Genomic DNA, 8,967 nt, shown 5'->3' with positions numbered 1-8,967 from the left:
ACCCAGAGATCAAAAGAACTTTGCGAAGAAAGAGCAGAGAACTGCAAGATATGGCTAGGATCGAAAATGATTCAGGTGTGGAAGATCTATTATATTTGAATGGTTAGGATGTTGACATTCCTCGTGTAATAGATGACTGAGATAGGCCTATTCGTGAGCATGTAGTACCAATTCTGGATGATTTGAACCCAGGGATAGTCAGACCACACATAAAAGCTTAACAATTTGAACTAAAACTGGTGATGTTTCAGATGTTGCAAATGGTAGGACAATTCAGTGGGTTGCCTACTGAAGATCCATGAATACATTTAAGACTTTTCCTAAAAGTCTGTGACTCGTTCAGGCATGGTTGAATTCTTTGCCGTCAAGGATGGTGGCATCTTGGAATAAACTTTGCCAAAAGTTTTTGCTACGGTATAATCCGCCTAATATGAATGCCAAGCTTAGAAATGATATCACGTATTTTTGACAAACAGAGGATGAGACGTTGTATGAAGCTTGGGAAAGATTCAAGGAATTGCTTTGGAAATGTCCAATGCATGGTTTCCAGTACTAAACACAGATGAAATTTTTTTATAATGGGTTGAATGCACATAGGAGGATGGTAGTTAGCACTTCTATGAATGGTACTTTGTTGGATAATCTTACAATGAAGCATATGAGATCTTGGAATTAATTGCCAATAATAATTATCAGTGTCCTACCACAAGAGTTGGGACTGGTAGAAGAGTTGTTGGTATAATGGAGCTTGATGCAATCACTTCATTGACTGCCCAAGTATCATCTTTAACTAATATGATCAAAACAATGAAGAGACCAACTATAGTTTAGGAGATGAAATCAACCAAACTATCTTGTATCTATTGTGGGGAAGATCATTGTTTGATGAATGTCCATCAAATCCAGCATCTGTGCATTACATGAGCAATTTCAACCGTAATAATAATCCCTACTCTAATACCTACAATCCAGGGTGAAAGCAACACCCAAACTTTAGCTGAAATAATTAAAGAGTGGGAAATTTCAACAATGTAATTAGACAGAATGCCACAAGTGCACTGCTTGGTTATAATCAGCTTATGCCGTGATAAAATGTTTGACAAAATTCAACATCATCTTCTTCATCTATTGAAACTTTACTGAAAGAATACTTGGCCAAAAATGATGTCGTGATCTAGAGTTAAGCTACATCCCTAAGAGCCTTAGAAAATCAAGTGGGACAGGTTACCAATGCTCTAAATTTGAGACCTCGGTGAGCATTGCCAAGTGATACTGAGAATGCAAGATCACAAGGAAAAGAAAATTGCAAGGCCATCACTTTCAGAAATGGTACTCAGTTGAATATAGTTGTTAGAGATTCCGCTACTGAAGAGGAAGATTCAAGTCTCAATCGATGACAGATTTTAAAACCATCTGAAAAGTAACCTACAATTGAAAAAGCCAAAGAAAAGAATGTTGTAGCAGAATTAGATCATATGGTCAAACTAAATGGCACAAAAAAATAATATCAACGGTCTGAAGGAAGGCCACTGCCACCTTTTCCTTAGTGATTCTAGAATTCCAAGTAAGATTTTTAGTTCAAGAGATTTTTGGATGTCCTGAAGCAACTCTATATCAACATACTGTAGATGGAAGCTTTGGAGCAAATACCCAATTACGTAAAATTCATGAAGGATATATTGTCAAAGAAGTGACGATTTTGCTGCAACATTATTGCCAGTAAGGTTGATTCTGAGTAATTCCAACTTTCCACATAAACATCGTAAACACTATACTTGATTCTCTGCCAAAATACCTTCGCCTTAGCATTCTTAGTTGATTATTTGTTCATTTACAATTTATCCTTGCAATAGTTCCCATATTTACATTTCTATTATCACCTTTTCCATAGTACTTCCAGTTATTTACCCATCATGACATATTTACCTTAGTCTTTTGCTATAACATTTCCTTCAATCATTTTTCCATAACATTAACCCAACTTTATTAAAATAACTTGACCAACTTTGTGCCTCAATCCGATCCTCATGGGAATGATACTCACTTACCTCTTTATTACTTGAACTGACATGTATGCTTGCCTAAATCGCATATCATTTTACACGCGACAAGTTTTTGGCGCTGTTGCTGGGGACCGACAATTTGGTGAATTTTGGTTTGGTTATTTTACTTAGTAGTTTTATTTAACTTATTGTTTTTACTTTTTACAGGTTTATCATCAGTGCGTGCGAAGAGATATTCTTGCTAGCACAAAATACCTTTTTGATCGAGAGAATGATAGAACCTTTCTGAGAAAGAGAAAAGAACTAAGAAAAATTGTTGAAAACATGAATGATCTTAACGGTAATCCAAATGATCGCAATGAAATTCCTCCCGTTGGACGTGTGGCGGGTGAACAAGATAGGCCAGTTAGAGAGCATGTGGTCCCAATAGTGGATGATCTAAATCCAAGAATAGTTAGACCAACTATACAAGCTCAGCAATTCAAGTTGAAACCGGTAATATTCCAGATGTAAGAAATAGTAGGATAGTTTGGTGGACTTCCAACTAAAGATTCGAGACTACACTTAAGACTTTTTCTAGATGTCTATGATTCATTCAAATAACTAGGTATTCCTAAAGACGCCTTCAGACTTAAGCTATTCTTATATTTTTAAGAGATCAGGCCAGGGCATGGTTAAATGCTTTACCGTCGGGAAAATCATGGAATGACCTTTGTTAGAGATTTTTTTAAGGTATAATCCTCCCATTATGAATGTCAAGTTGAGAAATGATATTACATCCTTTCGGCAGTTTGAAGATGAAACACTATATGAAGCGTGGGAGCGATTTAAGGAGTTAATTAAGAAATGTCCGATGCATGGATTCCAGCACTGGACTCAAATGGAGATATTTTACAATGGGCTAAATCCGCACACACAAATGGTAGTTGGTGCCTTAGCAAATTGTACTTTCTTGGATAAGACATATAATAAAGCATATGAAATTTTGGAAAAAATTATCGACAATGGTTACCAATATTCCACTACATGATTTGGGGCAGGTAAGAGAACTTCCGATACCATCGAGCTCGATTCAATCACTGTATTGATAACTCTGGTATCTTCTCTAGCTAATATAATGAAAACCATGAAACCTTCAACTACTGTGGAGGAAATAAAAGTAGCTGAATCATCATGTGTTTATTGTGGTGAAAGTCATATGTTTGATGAATGTCCACCCAATCTAGCGTTAGTATACTATATGGGAAATTTTGATCGAAATAGAAACCCATACTCCAACACCTACAATTCAGGGTGGAGACAACATCTGAATTTTAGTTGGAATAGTCAAAGTGTAGGAGATTTCAATACTGTCATAAGGTAGAATGCCAATAATGCAGCGTTAGGATACGTTTAACCAATGCCCCGAAAAAATAATTAGTATGGTCAGGCGTCATCATCTACTTCCATGGAAGCCTTGTTAAAGGATTATATGACCAAGAATGATGCTGTGATCCAGAGTCAGGCTGCATCCCTTTGAGCGCTTGATAATTAAGTGGGGCAAATAGCCAATGTTTTGAACACAAGACCACAAGGAGCATTACCCAGCGACACCAAAAATTCGATGACACAAGGCAAGGAGCAATACAAGGGTATACTCTAAGAAGCGAGACTCAACTAGATGATGTTGTTCAAAATGCAGCGGCAGAAGAGAATGACTCAAGATGTGATCAGGTAAAGATCCAAGAGCCATCTGAAAAATATATTACACTTGAAAAGGGTAAGTAGAAGAATGTCGTGGCAGAATTAGATCAGGCTGCCAATAAAAATGCCACATCAAAAAATTATTAGCAACATGAAGGACGACCATCTCTACCATTTGCTCAGTTTAAAATTTTTTTAGATGTCTTGGAACAACCCCATATCAGCATACTACTAGTTGGAGCATTAGAACAAATACCCAACTACATAAAATTCAAAAAGGACATATTGTCAAAGCGACACAGATTGGGAGAATTTGAGACTGTTGCTCTCACTGAAGGGTGCACAAAAATATTGATGAATAAGTTACCTCTGAAGTTAAAAGACTCAGGGAGTTTCACTATCCCAAGTTAAATTGGAAATCACTATGTAGGTAAGGCATTATTTGATTTAGGTATAAGTATAAATCTAATGCCTATGTCTATTTTCAGGAAGTTAGGAATTGGGAAGGCAATATGTACCACAATGACGTTGCAATTAGCTGACAAATCTTATGCCCATCCGAAAGGTAAAATTGAATATGTATTAGTAAGGGTAGATAAATTTATCTTTCGCTCAGATTTTCTATTTTAGAACATGAAGCTGACCATGATGTTCTAATTATTATTGAAATACCATTTCTTGCTACTAGAAGGACTCTAATTGATGTACAAAAAGGTGAGATAACTATCAGAGTGAATGATCAGTAGGTCACCTTCAATGTGTTTAATATGTTGAAGTGTGTGGATGAGAATGAGGAATGCCACACGGTTGATGTGATAGAAATAATAGTAGAAGAATTTGAAAAATTTTGCTACAACAGTGTTGACAGCGAAGATTACTTGATGGAGTAAGGTGAAGAATTAAGATATGAAGAGCTTAGTGAATTTAGGGAAGCTCAACAAATGGTGGACAGGCCAATAGAGATTTTTGAGACCTTAGATTTATCTAGAAAATCCTTTAAACCTCCTAAACCTTCTGTACAGAAATCACCTGTACTAGAGTTAAAGCCTTTGCCACAACATCTTAAATATACATACTTGGGGAATAACAATACTTTTCCAGTTGTAATTTCTATAAATTTAACACCAGAGCAAGAGAGGAGGTTGTTGGAAGTGTTACGACGATCTAAAAGGGCATTGGGATGGACCTTTGCTGATATAAAATTAATTATCCCAACATTGTGTATGCACAAAATTTTGTTGGAAGATTGCCACAACAATTCCATTGAACAGTAGAGACGACTAAATCCAATTATGAAAGAATTTGTTAAGAGGAAGATTATCAAGTGGCTTGACGCCGACATTATTTATTTGATTTCTAACAGCTTGTGGGTAAGCCCTGTGCAATGTGTACCCAAGAAAGGAGGTGTCATAGTGGTAAGTAACAACAATGATGAGCTCATACCCACTTGTACCATTACAAAATAGAGGGCGTGTATAGACTATCGCAAGTTTAACAAGGCAAAAATGAAGAACCATTTCCCTTTGTCGTTCATTGATCAGATGTTGGATAGATTAGCTGGTAAGGCTTTTTATTGTTTTCTAGATGGTTATTCTGGCTACAACCAAATTGCCATATCCCCGAAGACTAAGAAAAGACCACATTCACTTGTCTATATGGCACTTTTGTGTTTAGACGAATTTCAATTGGGTTATGTAATGCCCCGACAACTTTCTAACGTTGCATGATGGCTATATTTTTAGACATGGTAGAGAATTTCCTTGAAGCTTTTATAGATGACTTTTTCGTGTTTGGGAATGATTTTGAAGACTGTTTAAAGAATTTAGAGATGGTATTATGCCACTGTGAATAAACAGATCTTGTGCTAAATTGGGAAAAATTCCACTTTATGGTCTGTGAAGGCATTATCTTGGGACATAAGGTGCCACAGCGAGGAATTCAGGTGGATCGAGCAAAAATAGAAGTGATTGAAAATTGCCACCTCCTACCAATGTAAAGGGTATTCGAAGTTTCCTAGGACATGTAGGATTTTACAAAAGATTTATCAAGGACTTCTCGAAAATCTATAAACATTATGTACTCTACCTAAAATAAATAAACCTTTTAATTTTAATGATCAATGTTTGCATGCTTTCGAGGTACTCAAGGAGCGACTAGTACAAGTACTAATTGTAGTTGCTCTAGAATAGTTATTGTCCTTTGACCTCATGTGGGACGCCAGTGATTTTGCCATAGGAGTAGTGTTGGGGCAAAAGAAAGGATAAGGTATTACACATAATATACTATGCTAGAAGGACGTTGGTAAAAGCTCAGCTTAATTAGACCACCACAGAGAAAGAATTGCTTGTAGTAGTCATTGTGTTCAAAAAATTTCGATCTTACTTACTGGGAACAAAAGTTACGGTTTACACAGATCACTTGACTATTAAATATTTGATAAGCAAGAAGGATGCCAAGCAGAGATTAATTAGGTGGATACTTTTCCTGCTAGAGTTTGATTTGGAAATTAGAGGTAGGAAGGGAACCAAAAATCAAGTGGCTGACCATTTGTCAAGGATAGGATCTAGAAATGAAGATGGTCACACAAAATGTATTAAGAAGGATTTCCCAGATGAACAGTTACTCATTGTCAAGGCACTACCTTAGTATGCAGACATAGTAAACTTTTTGGCGAGTGGTGTAATGCCACCTGACTTTAATACGCACAAGAAACAAAAATTTCTTCATCATACAAAACAATACTACTGGGATGAACCTTTCTTATTTAAGTATTGTGCAGATCAGATGATTCGAAACTGTGTCCCTAACAAGGAAATGCTTAGCATTTTAATACATTGGTACTCAGATTCTTTTGAAGGACATTTTGGAGGAATGAAGACAATTGTGAAGGTACTCCAGTAAGGATTTTATTGGTCGACCCTATTTAAAGACACTCATGAATTTTATAAGTCATGTGACCATTGTCAGAGAACAGGGAATGTCTCAAGAAGACAGGAAATGCGTTGCATAGTATATTAGAGATTGAGTTATTTGATGTATGGGGAATAGACTTTATGTGTCCATTTCCACCATCCACAGGCAAGCTATACATACTTTTGGAAATAGACTATGTCTCTAAATGGGTAGAAACAATACTCTAGCTTCTAATGATGCTAAGCTGGCATTGAAATTTTTGCATAAGAATATTTTCACACAATTAGGCACGCTAAGAGCAATTGTCAGTGCCATGGGATCCTATTTTGATTACAAACTATTGGCCAATATTTTGTGCAGGTATGGGGTGAAACACAAAATTGCCATGGCATATCACCCTCAGACCAATGGCCAAGCCGAAATCTCTAATAGAGAAATTAAGCAAATTTTGGAAAAAGTAGTAAATCCTTCTCGAAAATACTGGTCCACCAGATTGGATGAAGCTCTATGGGCATACCAAACAACATTTGAAACACCATTAATGATGTCACCTTTCAAGCTTGTTTATGGTAAGCTATGTGATTTGCCTATTGAACTTGAGCATAAGGCATTTTGGGCAATTAAGAGGCTGAATATGGACTGGGTCACTGTTGGCAACAAAAGATTATTAGAGTTGAATGAGATGGAAGAATTTTGGGCTCAAGCATATGAATATTCTCGTTTACATAAGGAAAAGACCAAAAGATGGCATGATAGTAGAATTTTGCCTAGACAATTTGAACCAGGACAATAGGTGTTGTTGTTTAACTCTAGGCTCAAGTTATTCTCCGGTAAATTAAAATCTTGATGGTCAAAACCTTTTGGAGCTGTTACTGTAAAAAATTTGGAAACGGAGCAACATTCAAAGTTAACAGACAATGGCTGAAGCATTATTGGGGTCTTCCTATTGAACGTGACAAGCAAACCATTAATATTCTTAATATTTTATTTAGAAATTTTTCTTTTAATTTTTTATTTTAATTAATAATAAAATTTTTCATTATTTTCTTATTATTAATATTTTATTATTTACAGTTTAAATCAAAGCAGAATAAAAAGATCAAGATTTGCTAGTAAACGTTAAGCAATAATGTCGTAGCATTAGAGAGGATTATGATGCCACAACAAACTAGGTGATGAGGTCTCAGGACATGATTAGTTGGAAAACTCTAAAAGAAAGATTTGTTGGCAAACCCTTTTGGGAATCTCAATAGCTACCCTACATGGAGGGCCCGAATATTTCATTTTCCCCCAAAACTTAGTCTTTTTTATTTTTCTCCCCCACATCATAACCCTTTTCTTCACGTTTTCCATCCCCTAAAAATCGCCATCATTATCCCCTTTTAATTCCTCTTACTTCCAACTGCTCACATCTCTTACCTCCATAAAATTTTCATTTTTACACTAATTCCTTTTTTAATTCCTCTGTTATTCTCTTTACATTCAGGTACTTTTCCCAAATTTCTTTTCAAAATTCCTTTATGGCTCGTGCAAAGAGTACTCTAAAGATGGGAGAATCTTCTCGTGCAAGGGTTCTCAATGGAAGATATTCTTCAGTGCTGTCGCAGCTACGAGGTACACATCTTAGTAATTATTTTCAGTAATTGACTCACTACACCAAAACAGGCTTTTAGCGGCGTTTGGATAAAAAACGTCGCTAAATATCGAGAATTAGCGGCGCTTTTTGGAAAATGCCACTAAAGATCGAGAATTAGCGGCGCTTTCTCAAAAACGCCGCTAAAAATAAGCATTAGCGGCATTTTCCAGAAAGCGCCGCAAAAAACCTAAACCCAACGACGCCGTTCTCTGAGCTTTTGGGGCTTTAGCGGCATTTTTAAGAAAGCGCCGCTAATGCTCAGGGTTTTAGCGGCGTTTTTTAGAAAGCGCCGCTAATGCTCAGTGTTTTAGCGGCGTTTTTTGAGAAAGCGCCGCTAATGCTCTACTTTTAGCGGCGTTTTCTAAAAAGTGCCGCTAATGCTCAGGGATTTAAAATAATTTAAAATATTTGTTAAAAATGGAAAAATTAAAATACTATTATTTAAAATAATTTTAAAGTTTTTTGGATACATTATTGATTTTTTTAATTTATTTATTAAATAATTTCTTATATAATCGTAAAAGAGATAGTATTAATTTTAAAATATTGAATTAATTATCACTATAGTTTAAGGTTTTTGGTTTATGGTATATGGTTTAGAGTTTAAGGTTTAGGTGTTACCATTTTAAGGTTTATGGATTATGGGTTTAGGGGTTATGGTTTATGATTTATGGTTTAAAGGCTGGGGTTTAAGGTTTAGAGGTTATGTGTTAAGGGTTTATGGTTTTAGGG

General features: G+C 35.9%; 2 non-coding genes across 2 annotated transcripts; both read right to left on the bottom strand.

The window, feature by feature from the left end:
- Window positions 1-439: 439 nt before the first annotated feature.
- LOC128040016 (small nucleolar RNA R71) lies at window positions 440-546 on the bottom strand. The gene has a single exon (XR_008194676.1). It is a non-coding gene; the product is annotated as a small nucleolar RNA R71 (small nucleolar RNA).
- A 2,214-nt stretch (window positions 547-2,760) lies between these two features.
- Window positions 2,761-2,867, bottom strand: LOC128040039 (small nucleolar RNA R71). The gene has a single exon (XR_008194699.1). It is a non-coding gene; the product is annotated as a small nucleolar RNA R71 (small nucleolar RNA).
- Window positions 2,868-8,967: the final 6,100 nt, after the last annotated feature.

Source organism: Gossypium raimondii, chromosome 3 (genome assembly GCF_025698545.1).
Source record: "Gossypium raimondii isolate GPD5lz chromosome 3, ASM2569854v1, whole genome shotgun sequence".
NCBI lineage: Eukaryota > Viridiplantae > Streptophyta > Magnoliopsida > Malvales > Malvaceae > Gossypium > Gossypium raimondii.
This window is presented reverse-complemented; position numbering and strand designations above follow the sequence as displayed.